General features: G+C 43.4%; 1 protein-coding gene and 1 pseudogene across 1 annotated transcript in view; both read right to left on the bottom strand.

Moving 5' to 3' along the window:
- The window catches only part of PTPRT (protein tyrosine phosphatase receptor type T), a 1,472,724-nt gene that overhangs the window by 1,347,674 nt on the left and 104,138 nt on the right, over nt 1–20,912 (bottom strand). The gene's annotated exons all lie outside the window — the stretch shown is intronic.
- On the bottom strand, nt 3,630–4,145 carry LOC106734781 (60S ribosomal protein L12 pseudogene; annotated as a pseudogene).

The raw sequence follows: 20,912 nt of genomic DNA, 5'->3' as shown, positions 1-20,912 counted from the left end.
TAGTAAAAGAATGACTCGGTCAATTAGCCGATAAATAAGTCAATGAACCAGTGAAGGAAGGAAAGGAAGAAGACAGAGGGATGGAGGGAAGGAAAGAAAGAAGATGTACAAGATTTGGACAGATGATAGAGAGATGGAAGAGGATGTCTGTGCCCTTGAAGGGTAGAAAAACAGATGAGTGGATGGTTTCCGGATGGATGACTGGAGCCTCTCATGTCCAATAAAGCCCACTGGGCGCACACTTGCTTCCTTCTCTATCCCTTCCAGCTCTCACTCATTCCTCTCCTTCCACAATCAACTCCTGGATTTATTTTTAAGTGTTCTTCTGAACAAATAACAAAACTCAAACTGGCTTGTGAGGGTTTCTAATATTCCAACTGAGAAGCATGCTTCTGAATGACTTAGGAGTTGAGAGGAACTTGAAAAAGCTCAAGATGCTGAGAGAAAATGAGAAACATGACATTGTGAAAAGGTAACCAATTCTCTTTAACTAAAACTGTTGCCTCTGTAAACTATATTATAAGTCTAATAAATTCACATAATGCTATGGTAAGTCCCTCACCAAAGAGAGGTGAGAGGAGGAAGAAGAGAAAAACAGATAAGAAAAATCGTACAGAGATTTCCAAAGTCATTCCTCCCTTCAAAAACTACTGCTTTGATCCTTGTGATAATTAATAAGAGCCAGACTTACTGGATTCAAATACAGGCTTCACCAGTTCCAACTGGAGTTAAGTTTAGCAAATCCCTGAACCTCTCCATGCTTCAACTCCTTCTATAAAATGAGATAATGTGCCTACTCCACTGGGTAGCTGTAAGGATTACTGAGATAACACAGGTAAAGCTCTTAGATGTTGTCTGGGCACACGTAAAAGTGTGAGCAATTATCATTACTGTTATTCCCCACTCTCTAGGTGACAAACAGCACCATAATTTACGTGACCTAGGCAACATGAATAAATCTAACACTGCACAGAAGGCTCTCCTCCTCTGTCACAGCCTTACATATTGATATTCTCCACCCCTGATGATCCTGGCACTAACGCTTCACAAGTCCAATGCCAAAGCCATGTAACCCAAATACAGACAGGGCCAGGTGGGCCAGTCTTGACACAATGTGATATTGAAATAAATAGTCCAGCAACCTAAAACTAATGTAAAATACATTAGTAGTGCTTACTCAGCCTCTAAGAAATTTCAAAGGAAGAAGTGCATTCCTAATACATACTACAAACATCTTTAAGCACTCTCCTATTACTGTTGCTTTCAACTTCCCATGAACATTTGCCCAAGACTCTCTCCCTCCCTCCCTCAGTCCAGACCGTGAGGCTTTTCAAGTTCCCATTCCCTCCATATGTTTCCATGTTACTTCTTCATTGGGTAGATCTACTTTATCTTCTGACATCCACAGTGTTTTCTATTTTTATATATTATTTAGATTCTGTACAACAAAGGTAAGCCCAGGAACTGATCAAACAGGCCAGAATGTTTCCCCAGGGAAGAAGTTTAAAATACTTATTCATAAATACTGTCCCTGTTACAAGTTCTCTTATAGCTCCATGTCTTTGCTCAAGCTATTTCTTCTGTCTATAATGTGCTTTACTTATGTTAAGAAGACTGGTTGGACCAAGCTCTCTGTACATGACTTTGGGAGGGAGAACAAGAGGCAGCTTTTCAGGCCGAAAAGCTGAGGTCTAGTTTAGACTGATTCATCTCCAAGGTTTGGAAATCAAAGATGTGTTCTCACGTAGACTGGGTGACCATGCACCTAGCATGTGTTCCAGTAAAATGTTGGACTAGCTGATCCTCAAAATTCAGATTCTTTGATATTTAGGACAAAAAATATTTTTGTGGGGGTGGGGGGGGGAAACAAACCAATGTTCACGCTAGAGCATAAAGGATGGCCATGGCTATCAGCAGCCATCCAGTGGTCCCTATGAGGCAAAAACTCAGGCTTGGAACATAGAATAGGGTTCTCCAGACCAGCAGGTTCCTGGTAGCTTCTGCCCTCCAGAGTGGGGCACAGAGCCCCTTTATGAGGCCTTTGAAAAAAAAAAAAAACAAACCTTGGAAAGCTCATTTTACACAGTAGTTTAATTTTCAGTGGACTATGACCGCTATCCTAACAACCCCATGAGACAAACAGGAGTAGAATATCAGCTCTGACCATAATTCCATATGATTCTGAGCATACGAACTTTTCCTCTTTGGGACTCAGTTCTCTTACCTTCAAAAGGGAGTATATTAATCAGGATAAACTAAGTTATGCTACATAACAAAGAAGCTCAAATGCAATAACTTTATACCACAAAAATTTGTTTTTTGATCATGATAAATATCAAAGTGATCCTATAAGATGTTCTGCTCTTTACAGTTACAAACGCTGTCAGAGTCTCTACCACCTTACAGCTGCACCCCATGGTACATAAGGCCTCCACATTCATATGGTGAGGAAAGAACTACATTAGAGCAGACTTCTGTCTTATGATCTGGGGCAAGGATTGATTTGCCCTTTATCATCAGAGCAAACTGATATAACAGTTATTGCAGTCATCTATCCCACTTTGAAGACATGGAAACTGATGCTTAGAGAGGCCAGGAGTCCCACTTTAGAGTTCAACAGCAGTCAAAGGAGGAGCTGGAGTTCTGAGTCAAATCTTCTATATGGCTAACTACAACAGTCTCAGGGCAATTGAGAACCAAAAACATTCTCTCCCATCATGAGAAGAAACATCTCTTCCACCTCCCAGCCAGTGATGTGTATTTCTGGTACAACATTGCCCTGGGCTCAGCCAGGGGTTGGAGGCTAGGAGAGGCCAGAGATGAGGACAGAGATTTCTAAACAGAGACCCAAGCATCTCCTTTCCACCTCAGTAGTGCCACTATTTTACTATGTGACTTCGGACAAGTAATTTCCCATTTCCAGTCCTCAGTTTCCTCATCTCTGAAATACAAGCATTGAGCAAGATGGTCTCTGAAGTCCTTCCAGTAACAGGAGACTGAGTGTGTTTTCTGGCTGAGTAATGAGGGGGGAAAGTGAGTAGACTCCAAACCAGTCTTTATCTGGAAAACTGCAATTTGCCAAACAAGAAAATCAAGGGGAAATTGCAAAGATGATGAGGGATGGACCTTTTTTAGGAACAACAACCTAATCACAAGTCACTGCTAAAGAAGAGATGTCACAAAAACCTTGATTTGCAGCTTTAGGGAGTGGTGTGCCATGGGATATAAGCTATTAACTTGTGAGAAACTCCACCAAGGCACAGATGAGTCATGAAAGGCAGAGATGATAGGCTGGAAAGTATGCCAAACAGCACATGATCAAAATCAAAATCAAAATCCTAGTCTGATTCATCAAGTCCTTATGGAGCTACCCCCACCAAGCAGTCATTCTGCATCTGCTTGCCAACCCTGGTGATGGGGCACTTTATAGCTGCCCCCCTTTTTCTAGATAGTGCCTAACATAGTGCATTGAATATAGCAAGAGCTCAACATTTATTTTTGAATGACTGAACCAATGCATGAATGAACAAATGAGTGAATGAATGAATGGCTCTGATGCTGTGCCAACTCTCCTGCTACTTTTCTGTTTGTTTGTCACATGATCCTTTATTGAGATGCTTTTCTATGTGCTTCTTAACTAACTGGGCATTCCGCTGCACCACTGTTGATGTCATCGATGATGTCATGAGGGTGGCAGCTATCAACATTGCAGCCTACAGACTGGGCTGTCCCCAGGATCTCTTTAATGATTCCAGAGAGTTCTCTAGCCAAAGACTGGTGCCTTATCTGTAAGGCAATGTTAACAATCTCGTCAAAAGTGATGTTTCCACTATGTTTGATATTCTTCTGCTTCTTTCTGTCTCTTGGAGGTTCCTTGAGGGCTTTGAAGATCAGCACAGAGGCAGAAGGTACTACTTTAATCTGGGCCTATCTATTCCGAATGGTCAGTTTTACAGTAATTCTCAGGCCCTTCCAGTCACCAGTTGCCTTGGGACATCATCACCAACCTTTTGTGGAGATAGACCATGAGGGCCAATCTTGGGGAACGGGGCAGATGTAGCACCAACTTTGCCACCAGTGCACCTCAAGTACATGACTTTGATCTTGTTGGGGTTGAACTTGGGCTGCATGGTGGAGGCAGCTGGTGTCGGATGAACCCGGATTTTAAATGAATGAAGAAAGGTGTACCGAGGCCTCCTCCAAACCTAAAGCCAAAAGCTGTCATGCTACTTTCACTCATGGATTCCAGTGCTATCTTCTGGAATAACCTCGGTCTCATTACTGCCTACCTTGGGAATGGATCCCCAAAAGCAGACACTGATTTAAAGGTACTCTTAGGACCCACCTCCCCACATCGAGGAGTGGGAAACTAAGACAGGAAAGGAAAGGATGCCTGTATGGGTGTGTTAACAAGCAGGTTACCACATGGGCAATTGCAACTTAACCCTTCTGGGAAACCTCTGGGAGATGATAGAGAACTGTGTCAGCCAATACTGCAGCCACTAGCTAGTGGGGCTACCGAGTACTTGAAATATATCTAGACCAAATTGAGATGTATAATAAATGTAAAATACACATCAGATTTTGAAAATCTAGTATGTTTTGAAAGCTTAAGATATTTTATCTATGATTTTCTTTATTGATGTTTCAAAATGACAATATTTTGGACATACTGAATTAATTATACCTGTTTCATTTTACTTTAATTTGAAAGTATCTTGTGGCTCACATTTATGGATCACATTATATCTCTAGTGTTTGATGTTAATATAAAACAAACCTTAGAGTTATCCCACCCAAAGGGTGAGGAAGCTGTGGTTTTACCCACCCATTTCCATGCATCACTGGCTGAGCACTGCTCCCAAGAGTGTAAATTCATCAGCATTTCAACCTGCCTCAAGCACCATCAAACTTCTACAGCCAGGGAAAGCCTTCACACAGAGCTTAAGAACTTAGCATAGGAAGCCATCAGCATGTTCAGGCCTCCATTATGGGGAGATGTGGGTGGAGCACCAACAGCCCTGCTACAGTGACCTATAGAAATCTGATCATTGCATTTGTATTGATCACCCTATGTCCCAACCTCTTACTTCCACACTAAACAGCCTAAGTCCTTTCTATATGCCCTTCTTATAAAAGTTGCTTCCTGTATCCTAGCTTCTGGATCACTTTCTCTATACACATACCAATTGGTCATTGTCTTTTTTTTTTTTTTTTTGAGAGGTTTTTGCTATAAGGCACATGCACTCACCAGAAAGAGAGAGACAGAGAGACAGAAAGTGAGAAATCATCCCCCGGCCACACTGCAATCCTTTCTCCTCCAATCTCCTCTCAGGACCTTGGGCATGCACACGTGCGTACTTGGGATGAATTTAAGCCACTGAGTCTGAGACTTGAACCGTGGTCGACTTCATGGGAGTCCAGCAACATAACCATTATGCCAACTGCTGGTCCCAGTCATTGTCTTTTTTATAGGGCATTGATTGAGATTACCTATCACACGCAAGCATCTCAGCCTTTCTGCATCAGGGACTTTGAGATTCAGGCAACTTCATGGAACTCCTCCCCAGAAGGAGAGCTATTTGCACCATACTTACAAAAAGTTTTTTGTTTGTTTTTGTTTGTTTGTTTTGAAGAAGTTTTTGCCATAGGGCGTGTGCACTCGCCAGACAGACAGGGAGAGAGACAGAAAGTGAGAAATCACCCCCCAGAGGGGATGGCCATGCCGCAATCCCTTCTCCTCCATTCCCCTCTCGGGATCTTGGGCACACACGCACACACACCCGGCGTGAGTTTTAAGCCACCGGGCCCAGGACTCGAAACGCAGTCGACCACATGGGAGTTCAGTGTCATAGCCATTACGCTAACAGCTGGTCCCAACCTACAAAATTTTGCATTACCCTTTCGAGGGGTCCACAGCCCTAATGTCTACATGTAGACTTCTCCAAAGGTCCTTGGACCCAAGGTTGAAAACCCTAGCTCTAATTCTTGCCTGTCTAGCTCTTTTTTCCCCTCCATTACATATATTCGAATCTTCCTGAATTCTTTCCATTTTCTCACCATAGGCAGAAAGTGGTTTTTAAAGCTGTAGGTAGAAGCAGACACTCCCAGTGCAATCTGCTGGCTACAGATGAGTAATTGCTGAGCACTCAGGATTACTCCCACTCCAATCTCCATTGATTCTTGTTGGTAGTCAGTCATTCTGTGAGGATGAATTTCCCAAGAAACCAGTATGTCAATGCGGAGAATCCCATCCCTACATGGGCACCGTACTCAGGAACAGAGTGAACAACCAGGGGCAGTGGGAGGCAGGTATCGTAGTAACAAGAGGGTAAGGTGACCACTGGTTCCCACAGATGAATGTAATCAGTTGATGTGAATAATCCCACAGGCTGGCGGGACACAAAATGTCAAAGCCAGAAGAGGCTGAAGACATCAGCATATCTTATATATGCCAGCAATCTAGAGCTTATATATCCCTCTCATTTTGATCCTCGCAACCATTCAGTGAGGTATCCAAGACTGTAGTCTTGATTCCACAGAATGAGAGGGTAAAGCACAGAGTGAAAAATTACTTGCCCAAGATCACACAGCTATAAGGGAATCCAGGACTTGAACCAATATTCTCTTACTCCCAGCCCTGTGTCCCTCATCCATATCAAGTTGTTCCTCATGGAGAAGACCATTAGCTGTCCCCTCCAGTCAGTTCTCCTCTTATTCCATAGTAACTGTGTTTGGGACACTGCTTTCCTGCAAGAGTGGTATTTATCAGTTCCCCTTGTTAAACCAAATTATTTTGGCCTAAAACAACCACTGTACTCTCACTCTTGGGTTCCTATGGATAAACCAAAATTATATGTTAAGCTATTTCCTGAGCTGGTTGCTAAGTTACAGTCAATCACACTAGCCACACTTCAGTAAATCACAGAAAGCCCACCTTTTAGACCGTTTGTATAGCCGACCACCCAACTGTAACCAATCCAAATATTTCTCGACCTCATTCCCTCTTCCATTTTTGTACATCACTTTCCCTTTGTGGAACTTAAAACACTGAGTGACCACAAGATTATCCCAGGTTTGCTCAGCAATCATTCTGGGAAAAAAAAAAAACCTGATTCAAATCCCCCTATGTTCAAATAAACTCTGTTAAAATGTTGGCTTGTCAAAAATTTTGGTTTTTACACCTTACAGTTAGAGATGGCCATGTGCCTGAGGTCCAGTGATGGTGTATGAGTGCACACAGAACGTGCCATTTCTGTCTCACTTGTTTACAGGGAAAGTTGTGTTCCTTGTGGCTCCAGATTTGTACATTCTCCCCAGTCTACTGGCTGGATGGCAACGACCAAAGTGAGCTTAGAAACCACATGAAGATTGAGTCACCGTTAGCCGGGGCTCCTGATAAATCATATAGAGCAGAGTTACCTGCTGACTTAAACCATTGCCACTGACTGCGTGTGGGAGGCAAAAAGCCTTTGTTCTTAAGCCAAATTATTCAAGGGTATTTTGTTACAGCAGCTGTGTCTTTTATCCTGACTAATACACACCCCTAAGGAACATCAAGCCAATTCCCTTATTATACAGGTAATTTACTTCCTCCTGCTCAATCATTCATTCATCTAGAAAGAAAGCATCTGAACCATGAGAATGCTAACAAACCAATGCAGCCTTCAGAAGTCTTATTTAATAAATGCCTCTAAGGAGAAAAGAAGAAGGCTAGCAGAGCTCATGAGGCACAGGACCTGGTACCAGGAAGGAGCAAAGAGTGACCTCAGAGGTAAGAGCATGAAGGTACCCAGGCTTGACCCTGAGTGGTGCCCTTCTACCCAAACCAATGGGAACTTGGTTTGAGTCACTCAAAGATTTCATTGAATTAAATTGGGAATAGCAGTTCCACTCTCCAGAGAACCTAAACTGACAGCTGTCAGGCAGGGCTGGGGAGAGTCTGTTTTAATCTCCGCTTCACCTCATTGGTGAGGAAAGAATTCCCACACCTGGGTTATGGGAATGGCCACGCACACAACACTTCAACAGTGGAGCAATATGCTTGACAGCAGTTTATTGCTCACATATGCTCACAGCCAGGTGAAAAAGACAATACATCACACAGGGGCATGCAGAGTGAATGACCAGGGGCTGTGGGAGGCAGGCCTTATAGTAATAGGAGGATGAGGTGACCGCTGGTTCCCACAGGCAAATATAATTGGCTTGTTTGAATAATCCCACAGGCTAGCAGGAAACTGAAACCTGCTACTTAGGGATTAGCAGAACTGTGTATGGTTCCCTTGATAAAGAAAGCTGTTTGGTTAGGGGACCTTATCTGTCGGAATAGAGTGGAGAGGAGAACTTGCTGTTAGGCCATTCAAGGTCCTCCCGTTTTCACCAGATGTCAAGGCAGTGAACAATATCGGGCGCTAATTTTAGCCCCTGTGTCAAAAATCGCTCCTGAGATAATAATGTCAATGGCTACGAGATTCATCAGGGCTACATCATCAGTCCAGGTGACTTCAACATGCACAGGGGCTCAGCCCAGAGAGTCCAGAATCTCAGAACTCATCTCACTGTTGCTCACTGTCAGCCAAAGAGGGCTCAGAGCTGTGATTCAACCTGAGAGGAGAAGGCGATTGAAACATCGAAATACTCAGTTACTTGCATACATCTGACTCTCCCTCCTTCCTATAAGTCACCCTGCCTCAGCTAGGTCAAAACTCCCTACCCACAGCTGTCTGAATCCCTCACCATCCTTCAGGACTCCTGCATTTGACACAAACATACATTAATATGTCTGCCCTTTGCTCTTGTAAGAAAACAGGCTCCGTAACCAAGACAACTGGTTTTGCCCTATAGCACTGAACAAGGAAGGAAGCTGGCTGTCAGTAATAAGGGTCCACCCTGGGACCTTCCCTTCCAGACCCTGGCCTCCTGTCCTCCTGACTTGCATGCTCCCAGTAACCTAACTTGGCTAGTCAGAAGGCTGTGTTTGCTTTTTACACTGGCCTTTCTCAACTTCCATAATAAATTCCTAACTCAAGACACCATCTGGGTGGAACCCACAGAAAGGAATGAACTTTCTTCTGCTTTCAACATAGCTCAGGCATCCAGCTAAAAATGAGCTTAAACACACACACACACACACACACACACACACACACACACAAACTGTGTTTTTCAAGCTACCAGTCTGGGACTCACACTGGCCAGTTGGCCATGTAGAATCTAGCTGACACAACTGCCATTAAACACACACACACACACACACACAAACTGTGTCTCACAGAAATGATCCCCACAAAGGCACCTGAGAACCTACGTGGCCACTCCACAGAGGCGGGAACTTCAGGCTGTCCTTGCTCCAAAACCTACCTGGGCTGCCCACTTTCATTCTGAAGGTCAGGTCCCACTCTGCCCCATAGGCCATTGTCAAGGCTGATGGGGAGTGATGTCTATAAACCATCAGCTTTGGACCCCAAATATCTGGAAGTATTCCTACAGTATGGCCAAATCTGCCTTGTTTGCCAGAGTGCCCTGTCCAACAGCTTATTAAATCCACTTTCCCTCCATTAGAAGCTAGAAGGTGAGTCAGAGCTGCCACTTTGGGCACTCAAGGACAATAATGCCACAGTCCAGACAGGGTTGAGAAAATCAATGATTAAGGCCCGAAAATTAGGATCTAATTTTCTAGAGAAGGCAAAGCCCTGACATGAACTAACCTGTGGATGGCCTGCTGGGAACTTGATCATATTTTTGTTTTTATGAGGGCTTTGTTTTCGTTTTCTGTTTTGTCTAGAGGTTGTCTTCTCTATCTTTGGTTAATGGAGACAGGAGATCCTGTAGGGAATAACTCATATAGAAAGGACAGAAGGCCAAGATGTGGGCCTGATGAGTAGGGGTAAGCATTAGCTTGTGAAATTAGGTAGCTTTAACAACAGAAATGTATCTTCTCATGATTCTGGAGGCTAGATGTCTGAGATCAAAGAGTTGGCAGGGTTGGTTTTATTCCGAGCTCTTTTTCCTTGGCCATTTTTTTCTGTTTCTTTTCAGGGTCTTTCTCTGCACCCATTTCTGTATCTTAAGCTCCACTTTTTTAACTTGCTAGAGGGCACCTGCACTCCCCAGAGAGACAGATAGACAGAGAAAGAGGAGAAAAAAAATCTCAGTAGGGCGTGGTCACATCATAATCCCTTCTCCCCCATTTCAAATCCTGTCAAGATTTGGAACATACACACACACCCTATGTGTTTCTCAAGTCTCCAGGGCTGGGATTCAAACTGTGATCAAGCATGCTGCATCTATTTCCCTTAACTACCAGGCTACAGGACCAGGACCAGCTCTCTACTTCTTGTATGGACAGCAGTCACATTGGATTAAGCTAACCCATATGACCTCAGTTTGCCCTACTTACCTCTTTGCAAGTCCTCTTTCCAAATACAGTCACCTTCTGAGTTACTGGGAGTTAGGACCTTAACATATGAATTTGGGAGGACACAATTCAGCCCATAAGAGATCTATCCCCCTTCATAGAGTGTCAGCAAGCTCAGTGTGCTTCTAGGGTTGGTGCTTATTTTCCTGGAAGATCAACCAGTCTCACCATGGGAGTAAAGAATCAGAAGGGCTTCCATGTGAGATGGCCAAAGAAAACAGAGATAGCACCTGAGATGGAGACCAGGCACAGGAGGAGAGAGTGAGATAGTAGGATGAGGTGGGGTAGAGACTGGACCACCAAGGTTTAACAAGGATGTGAATAAATTCATTGTGTCTAAGGAAGATTAATGGCCCTGAAGATGCGTGCAAGATAATGCAGGACATACAGTTTTAAAACGTATGAACACAGAAAGATAAGATCTCCATCTACACCTCCCTGTAGAAAGGTAACCAGCAAGCCCTTGAAGACAGAACCAGGACCTGTAGGTGTAATCCAAAGAGAGACATGTTTTAACTGCAGGAAAATAAAAATGTTCTAAGCAGTGAAATATTCAACCTTGGAATAAACTGTGATGGAAAGTAGTATGCTCCCTTCACTCAAACTATTTAAGTCAGGTTGAAAGATCATCAGGGTGCTTAGAGGTGAAGTTTCCACACAGTTCTCGAGTTCTGTGATGTACCAAATCAGAGGGCTGGACTAAATAATGTAGCTTAAAGCCTGCCCTGTGGTCCTTTCATCCTCTGTAACACTTGTCATCCTCTCTAACACTTGCCATCCTCTCTCTTTCCAACCTAGATGAATTGTAAGGAGAGTGGCTAATGACATCTAATTCTGTAAGAATTCATGACACTCATCCAAAATGGCTATGCTACTGGTATTAATCAACAGCTCTTCATAAACACACACACACACACACAGAGAGAGAGAGAGAGAGAGAGAACCAGAAGCATATCTTATCTAAAAAGTATAAAAGAACCCTATCAAGGAACTAAGGCTTATAAAATAATTTGCCTCTGCATCTGTTGAGCCAGGAATATGTCCTTCTAGAATGGTAGGGTAAGCAGAATAACACCTTCTCTCCCCCAGTGATGGCCATGTTCTAATCCCGGTTCCTGGGAATATGGTACTTTAAGTGGCAAAAGGGACTTGCAGGTGTGATTAAGGTTAAGGATGGGACCAGCAGATGGTGTAGTGGTTACATCGCTGGACTCTCACATAATCGACTGCGGTTCTTGTCCCAGACCTGGCAGCTTGAAATTCATGCCATGAGCATGTGTGTGTATGCCCAAAACCCTGAGAGGAGAATGGAGGAGAAGGCATTGTACCATATCATGCCCTTGGGGGGTGATTTCTCACTTTCAGTCTCTCTGGCAAGCTCAAGCCCTATAGCAAAAATGCCTTTTAAAAAAATTAAGGTGGGAGATCACCCTGGAGTGTTAGGATGGCCCAGTGTACTCATATAAGCCCTCGTGAGCAGAAACGCCATCCCTGGCTATGGGCAGAGAACTCAGCTTCATCGGCATGAGAAGGATGCAGCCAGAAGCCAAGGAATGCAGGCAGCCTCTAGCAGCTAGAAGGGACAAGGAAACAGATTCCCCCAGCTCCTAAAGAAAGGAACTCACACTGCTAACACTTTGATCTTAGACCAGGGATACTCACCTTGGACTTCTGACCTCCAGAACTGCAAGATAAATTAAATATCTGTGTGTTCTTTTAAGCCACCAGGCTTGTGGGAATTGGTTATAGCAACAAAATAAAACTGATACTAGTCAATAACTCCAAAATCAGAAAAACAGGATTCAACTCGCAGTCAGCAGGATCCTTGCTGTGCAAACACTGGCCAGTTAACCGAGCTGAGCCTCAGTCACTGTGCATAGGGAAGCTTGTTCTCTTACACACTGATGTGAGAATTAACGTAAATAACAAACTGCTGGTCTTTTGCTTGGCTCAGAAAACCCAGCTGATCTTTCCTTTTCCATATTATTCCTTCTCAGCCTACTATGTTATGGCTCCACAGAAAATGAGGAAATTTGGTTTCAGATGATCCCAATGATATTCCCAGTGATATGAATAGTTTAGGGTAAATCTGGGGTCTGTACTCTGGCTTTGTAAAACACCCACTTAGTAGCCTGTTTGCCAGGCCGTCAAAGTAAATACCAGCAGCAGTAGCAAAATAAGCTCCAAGAGATCTGGGCAGGAGCCATGCTGGGGGCAGTGGCCAATAGTAACCTGGAGGCCAGGCTGTGGAACTGGCACAATTCAAGGCTTAAGACTTTCCTGGCATTTGGGGTAGGTAAAGACTTCTTAAATAAGACTACCAAAACACAGTCAATAATCCCTAAAGTAGACAAGTCAAATTATATCAGACTAAGAAATCTCTGCACAGCAATGGACACAGTAACAAGTGTGAATCAACGACCCTCAGAGTGGGAGAGTATTTTTGTAAACTATGCCTCAGACAAGGGGCTGATAACCAGAATACACAGGGAACTCAAGTGGCTTACTCGAAAAAAAATGATTAGCCCAATTAAAAGATGGGAAAATGAGTTGAATAAAAATCTCTCTTAGGAAAACTTATGAATAGCCAAAAAGCATTTGAGGAAATGCTCAATATCCCTCATTATAAGGGAGAGGAAGATTAAAACCACAGTGAGATACCACCTAACCCCTGTAAGAATGGTAAACATTAAAAATATAAAAAGTGATAAGTATTAAAAAAAAAAAGTGTTGGCAGGGAGGAGGTGAAAGGGGAGCTCTCCTACACTGTTGGTGGGAATGTAAACTGGTTCAACCACTGTGGAGAACAATATGAAGGTTCCTCAAAGACCTTCAAATAGAACTACCATTTGATCCAGCCATCCCATTTCTGGGTATCTACTCAAAGGACAGGAGAATGCTCAGTCAGAAAAGCTGCTTGCACATCAATGTTTATTGCAGCATTATTCACGATCACTAAGACATGGAACCAACCCAAATGTCCACAAACAGATGAATGGATTGAAAAAGTGTGACACATATACTCGATTGAATATTATTCAGCCATAAAAAACAACAAGACCTTGGCATTTGATAGAAAGTGGTCGGATATGGAGGATCTATTGCTGGGTGAAGCAAACCAGGATATGAAAGAAAGATATTGTATGTATCCACATAATATATACCAACTATCCTCACTTTATGATAGAGACCAAAATGTTGGAGGGCATAAAAGCAGTGAAAATAGTCAGAGACACTGAAGACAGTGTGGCGGGAAAAGGGAAGAACATAGAGAAGGACAGCAAGAGAACAAATAGAGAGGCATGACATTAGGGGGACACAGAAATGGTTTATTACCTGTTGATGATAATATGTATTCTAAACTGGACTGGCCTGAGAAGTATTTCATGTTGGGTAAACTCTTTTTACAAGCAAAATGACATACAGTGATTGAATGTTTAAAAAGTAATTAGAATAATAATAATATTCTGGAAAAATGATGAAAAGCTATTTGATGATGATGACGTGGATAGTAATGTCTTTGTCTTGACTGATATGCATGGTATTCCTTCTGGAAAAAGAAACGTAATACACTGTAAAGATATATGTGATTCAATGTAATATAAACAAGATTATGATAATAATAAGAAGAAGAAGCAGTAGAGACACAGCAGCACAAAAATAAATAAATAAATAAAATAAAAAAGACTTTCCTGAGGTTGAGCCAGCTCCATAGCCTAGTGGTTAAAAGAGAAAATCCCAATCCTATGTGGCTGACTGCAGTTTGAGTCCTGGACAGAGAGGCTTGAAAAACAGACTGGACATGTGTGGATGCATGTTGAAAATCCCAACAGGATGGAGAAATTGAGGGGAAGGGATCGCAATGTGATCGTGCCCCATTGGAAATTGCTTTCTCCCTCTCCCTTTCTTTCTCTCTGGTAAGTCCATGCACCTTTCAGCAAATTAAAAGAGGGGGAAAAAAGAAAAAAAAAAAAAAAAAAGGCAATTTAAAAGAGGGGGGAAAAAGAAAAAAAAAAAAAAGACTTCCCTGAATTCAAGGTGCTCTGAGTCAAGCCACCTGGCCCAGTTCCCAGGTCTCATACAGAAAGTTGGTGGAGGTTGTCCAGGGGTGTGGAGTGTTCTCAGGCAGTGGAAGCAATGCAGGCAGCCTTGGAGGGGTAACCATTCTGGTGGAGGTGGCAGTGGACTGCATTCTGGAAGCTCAACCAACCTCACTTGTCCAAGTAAGCCCAGAAGGTATCATCATTAATATCGCTGCAGGTTGAGCAATTGGAAGAAGACTACAGTCTAATTCCTCTGCCACTCTTCCAGGCTGCAGAAGGCAGGCCTTTTTGCAGACCCTCAGACTTCAGTGGCATCTGAATCACTTAAGGAGCTTATTAAAACTAGAGATGCCAAGGCCTCAACACATTCACCTCTAAGTTCCCATCAAGGTCCAAGTAATTATCAGGTACCAGGGTTAAGAAACACGGGCTCATGAACTGGAGCTAGGGACGGAAGGGAGGCAGGAGGCACACTGTGCAGAGAACACAGCATAAGCCAAGTGCAGTGGCAGACTGAGTGTGACATGGGACAGCAAGGCAGTGACTGGATCTGAAGGGGAAGTGAGCAGAGACCTGAGAGGGTAGGTCCTCCAGATGAGAGCCCAAGAAGTCAGTCCAGCACTCCTGGCCTAAGTCCAAGGTCTTGCTTCACCAGGGCCTCCTCCTACCTCAGTCTCTCCCTTCATGCTAACCTTCACATATGCTCACCTCCCCATCAGGCCTCTCTCCCATCTGGGAGGCACAGCAGAAACAGGGACTGCTGGGTGGTACTGGTGATGCCTACAGCATCAGGCCTCTGGGGCTCTGAGAAGTCACAGGGAGCAGAGCCAACAGCATCAAGCCAACATGTCCACCAGAATCTACCAGAAACACACCTCTAAGCCAGCAGGGTCCTCCATACCTCTCCCCAGGCAGCACTAACCTGGGTTTCTCAGAATTCCTACTGGACCCAGGGCTGGCTTCATGGGTATGTAACCTGTGTGGTTGCTTGGACATGGGCTTAGCAAGGCCCCTCTTGGCTTAATGTCCTGTCACTATCTTGAAATGCTTAATAACTTAACTTACATATAATTTTTTATTGAGGTAAAATTCACATAACAAAATTAACTATTTCAACATGTAATTCATTGGCATTTAGTAGATGTACAATGGTGTGTAACCACTGCCCCTATCTTGTTTCAAACCCTTTTCATAAGGCAACCCCTACCCAATAAGGAAACCTCCTACCCAGTAAGTGTTCTCTTCACTCCCACTACCCTTTGTCCCCTGGCAGCCACGACTATGTTTTCCATCTCTACAGATATACATGTTCTGGACATGTCTTACACATGGAATCACATACTAGCTGACTTTTGTGTCTGGTTCCTCTCACTTTGCATAATGTATAAGGTTCATCCATATTGTAGTGTGCACCTTTACGTCATTCCTTCATCTGACTGAATAATATCCCATTGTATTATTTTTTTCCCCTTTTCTCCATAATAGAGTCCATGTGCATGCATTAGAGAGACAGGAGCATCCTCCACAGGGTCAGGTCATACCTTGCCCCTTCCTCCAGCCCTCCAGCTCATCCAGTCCTGGACGCTTACAAACATGCAGGGCATGTTTCAGGCAAGTCTGGCTGAGCTTTGAAGCACAGTCTCTAAGTAGGGTCCAGCTTCTCTTGAGCAGTACATTACCACTGCACCATGGACCAGCCACCATTGGATTCGTTTTTGAACAAGATGCCCACATTTTCGTTTCGCTCTTAGCTCTGAAACGATGATGGTCACATTTGACTGACCGTTGCCTCCTGCCTCTCCTCTCTGGACACCCTCCACCACGCAGCAAAAATGGTCTTCTTTGGGTAAAGCCAGACCATGCCATCTCTTTGTTTAAAGTCCTTCCGCAACAGACCCCGCAACCCCTCCCCACCATGTTTACACTCCTTTGCTACAGGGTCCAGTTCTCTCCCCCGACTGTCCCCAACTCATCTCACAATTTGGCTCAAATACTGTAACTCTCTAACTCTAAGGTCCTCATCCTCAAAAATGAGGCAAAAGTGGCAGAAGGGCCATGACATCACGGGTGACAAAGATGCAATTTGCTTCAAGGCTGACCTTCGGAAAGACAGAGTAAGAAATTGATAAGTCAATTTAAGCTTCCACTTTGACACCTTGGGAGCCCACAGAGCTTCCTTACAAGGGAACTTATGTAACCAACAAGATATAAATAAGCCCAGTAAAGGATTCCTGCTTCAGTCCAGCTTAATGGCCAAGAAATTAATTGTCAGAAATTGGAAAGGGTCTGAAATAAATATGGGCAAGAGTGGCACTTGATATCATGTAAGGAACCGAGCCAAAGAAATCCAGATAAATGCACGGACACTGAGAAATCCAGGGGGCAGTTTTTCATTTCAGTCATTACATTTTCTACTTTCTCACATCAGCCACCAGTCAGCTGTAGCCAGCTCTGCCTTGAGTTTCGTCCTCCCCATAGTCAGAAGGGTGTGATGAAAAGGACACTGGAAGTGTGAGGTCTAGCGCTCACCCACCCCTCTTGTCCTCTCAGTGACTAATACCTCTAAGGTCAGGGGCCTCAGACACCAGAACCTTAACCATAAATAGGGGTGTCATGAGCCAGTCTTTGTGACGAGGCTGGTCCTCCCAGCTATCAAGCCAACATTTTCCCCTCCAGTCCTCCCCTCTTCCCTCAACTGACCCTGGGTCCAAGGTCTTGAGCAATCAGGGCCATCTCCTACCTCCAGTCTTTCCCTTCATGCTAACCCTCAGATGTGCTCATCTCCTCATTGAGACAAAAGCCCCCTGGGACAGCAGATGGTGTGGTGGTTAAAGCTCTGGATCTCATATGGAACAGCTGTGTGGTTTGAGTCCCAGATCTGGCAGCCTGAAAAATCATACCAGGTGCATGTGCATGAGTACCCAAAATCTCGAGAGGAAAATGGAGAAGGGAATACAGCATGACCACACTGCCTGGATAATGATTTCTCACTCTCTCTCTCTCTCTCTCTCTCTCTCTCTCTTTCTCTCTCTCTCTTTCTCTCTCTCTCGCAAGTACACATGCCTTATTGCAAAACAAACAAACAAAAAATTTCATTAAAAATAATTTTTTAAATGCCCCCTACCTTGACTCTACCTCTCTTCCAAGCCAACAGCTCCTCCCGCCTCCCAGTCATCACCAGAGGTACACCTCTGCAATCCATCTCTCCTCCACTGCCTCATGTCTCCTAGCCTCAGCCTTGCAGCACACAGTCGTTAGTCCACAGAACCATCTTTCTGAAGCATATCTGAACCTCCTGCCTTAACTTTCCAGCAGCCATCACCAGTTCAAGGTGTCAAGTTGCTAGTGAGACACTCTAGGCACCTTTAGCCTGGTCCCACCCACCTTATGTCAGCCCTCACAGAACCTACAGCACCCTCCCCCATTTCGTGTCTTCTACCCCAAGAAGCCTCAGTTTCCCCACCCATAAAGTGAGGGTTTTGGACCAGCTAATCCCTGTGGCTCCTCCCTCCTGATCTAAGAGTAAAATGTAGCACACCCACACCACTTAGCCTTCATTCTGAGTATTTAAGTGCTTTCCATGGAAAACTCAGGAACGGCCAACTAGGATCCCAGCGGAAGCAGTGGGAGCATTCTCCCTCGTGCTTTTTTCCTTGCTGCTTTCAATGTATTTCACCATTTCGTGAACAAAAATAGCCTGGCCTGATTCCCTAAAGGAAAAATAGAAAGGAAGATGAATCAAATTAGTGTCCACTCAGAAAAATCAAAAGGAAAAGGAGGGGGGAAGCAAAATATAGAGTCATCGGACCCACAGGCCGACCAGATACCTTACTGCTTATTGGTGAGGGACTAGGTGAAGCTAGAGAGACGAGATGTTGAGGCAGGGAGAAAGCTCTGCCTGAGGACTGTGCTCCCCACTAAGATCTTGCTTACACTACCATGGACCATGCACATGTTTTCAGAGTGAGGTTAATGTATGTCAGTTTGGACATAGAATCATTCCTTTCTTATCTGGTTTACAAGAGAGGGCCAAGAGCTCACCTACCAGGGGCAGGCTCATCCTCAAAATAGAAAGTGTATAATTCTTGGCCCAGCCCATGCCATGGTAGTTGAAGTGACTAGATTCCACATGGCAGATTGCACGGTTCAAGTTCCAGGCCCACAACTTGAAAAACACACTGGGAGCATGTGAGCACATGCCCACAGCCTGAAAAGAGGGAGAGATAGAGAAGAAGGGATTGTGGTGTAATCATGCCCTATTGGAGAGGCTTTCTCTTTCTCTTTCTTTCTTTCTCTCTCTCTCTCCCTCTCTCTCTCTCTCTCATCTCTCTCTAGCAAGGGCATGTGCCTACTGGCAAATTAAAAAAAATAATTTTAAAAAATTAAGTATATAATTCTCTTTTTTTAAAGAATTATTTAATTTTATTTATTGTTATTCTTTTTAACTTGACTAGAGAGAGAGAGTGGAAGAGGGAAAGTGAGAAAGCAAGCCAGTAGGTGCAGGACTCTAACCACAGTCAGCCATGTGAGAGTTCAGCGCCTTACTAGAATGCCACCTGCCTGCCCCTTAAGTGTATAATTCTTTGTTTTTCTTTTTTTGAAGAGGATTTTTGCTATAGAGTGTGTGCGCTAGCCAGAAAGACAGAGAGAGACAGAGAGATGGAAAGCGAGAAATCAGCCCCTGGGGGGATGGCCATGTTGCAACCCCTTCTCCCCCATTCTCCTCTCGGGATCTTGGGCACGCACACACACACACAGCATGAGTTTAAAGCCACCAGGTCCAAGACTCGAACCGCAGTTGACTACATGGGAGTCCAGTGACATAGCCATTATGCTAACTGCTGGTTCCAAGTGTATAATTCTTTATATTTGGATAAATAGGATCCTCATAGGAGCGCCAGTGTACGCATGACCTCCTGGGAAGGAAGAAGAGGGATGGAGGGGTACTGGGGTCCCTAAAAAGCTGGGACTCCAGTTGTTACCTATGGGTAGTTGGATTGGGTTGAACAATGAGAAGGGAACTTTCACTTTTGTATTTGTGTCACATCTTAATTATTTCTTTTTCAATCAACATATGCTGTAGTTGGCTTGTTTTTGTTTTTGTTTTTAGTTTTGCTGCAGGGCATGTGGACTCACGAGAGAGATGGGAAGAGTGAGGGGGAATGAGATCTTCCCCCAAGCAGGGATGGCCATACCACAATCCCTTCTCCTCCAGTCTCCTCTTGGGATCTTGGGCACACATATACATTCACCCAGGGTTACATTCAAGCCACCAGTATAGGATTGAAACCTCACAGTTGGCCGTATGGGATCCAGCACCTTAACCTCCACACCACCTGCTGGCCCTTTTATTTATGTTTTTATAACATGCGTGGAAATGACAAGAGAAGTTTTATTCCCCAGGTTGTTCAAGGAACAAATCAACCCTGGAAGGGCAAATTGACTTGTTGACTATCTCCACTGTGTTATGCTGTCACCTATAAAAGGGACTGGCAAACAACAACAGGCAAGCCAAACCCAGCCCACCATTCACTCAGATAAACCCCAGAAGCTAAGGGTGCTTTTTACTCTCCTGATTTTTTTAAAAAATTATAAGAAGATGACTATTTTGTGACATGTGAAAATTATGTGAATTATTACTATTCAAATTTTATTGTTCATAAAGTTTTATTGGAACACAGCCATGTGTGTTCATTTCCATATCACCTATATTTGCATTATAATCAGGAGACACTATATGACCTAAAAAGCTAAAAATATTTATAGTCTGACCCTGAACAGAGTTTGTCAACCCCTACTGTATACTACAGCATCTTGTTGTCTCAGATCTTAAAGAGTTGTATTGAATATACTGATATATATTAAATACCAAATATATTAAAAACTAGAAATGTATTGACATGATAATTGTATGTATTTATGGGGTTCAATGTAATTTTTTCAGTGTAAGAATATAATGTGTGTTGATCGAATCAGACAATTAGTATATCCATTATCTCAGTTATCATTACTTTATGTTGGAAACATTCAAAATCCTTAATTTTAGTAACTCTGAGATATATAATAAATAGTTTTCAACTGTATTAACCCTACTGTGTTTTATAACACTTAAATTTTTTTTTCTTATCATCTCTGATGTTGTTTCTATTAATCAACCTCTTTCTGTCCCCTACCCTTCCCAGCTCTAGTGGTTGTTCTTTATCTCTCTACTTCTATGAAGTCATGTTTTACAATTTCCATATATGAGTTAAAAACATGTGATATTTCTCTTTCTATGCCCATCTTATTTTATTTACCATAATGGCCTCGAGACCTACCTATTTTACCTTAAATGGTGAAATTTCATTCTTTTTAGTGGCTGTATAGTATTCCGTGGTGTGTGTATGTTATATTCCATCATGCATATATTATATACCCATATACACATGACCACACTTTCTTTATTCGTTTGT

This window comes from Tupaia chinensis, unplaced genomic scaffold (genome assembly GCF_000334495.1).
Source record: "Tupaia chinensis unplaced genomic scaffold, TupChi_1.0 Scaffold000216_1, whole genome shotgun sequence".
In the NCBI taxonomy this organism is placed as follows: Eukaryota; Metazoa; Chordata; class Mammalia; order Scandentia; family Tupaiidae; genus Tupaia; species Tupaia belangeri.
This window is presented reverse-complemented; position numbering and strand designations above follow the sequence as displayed.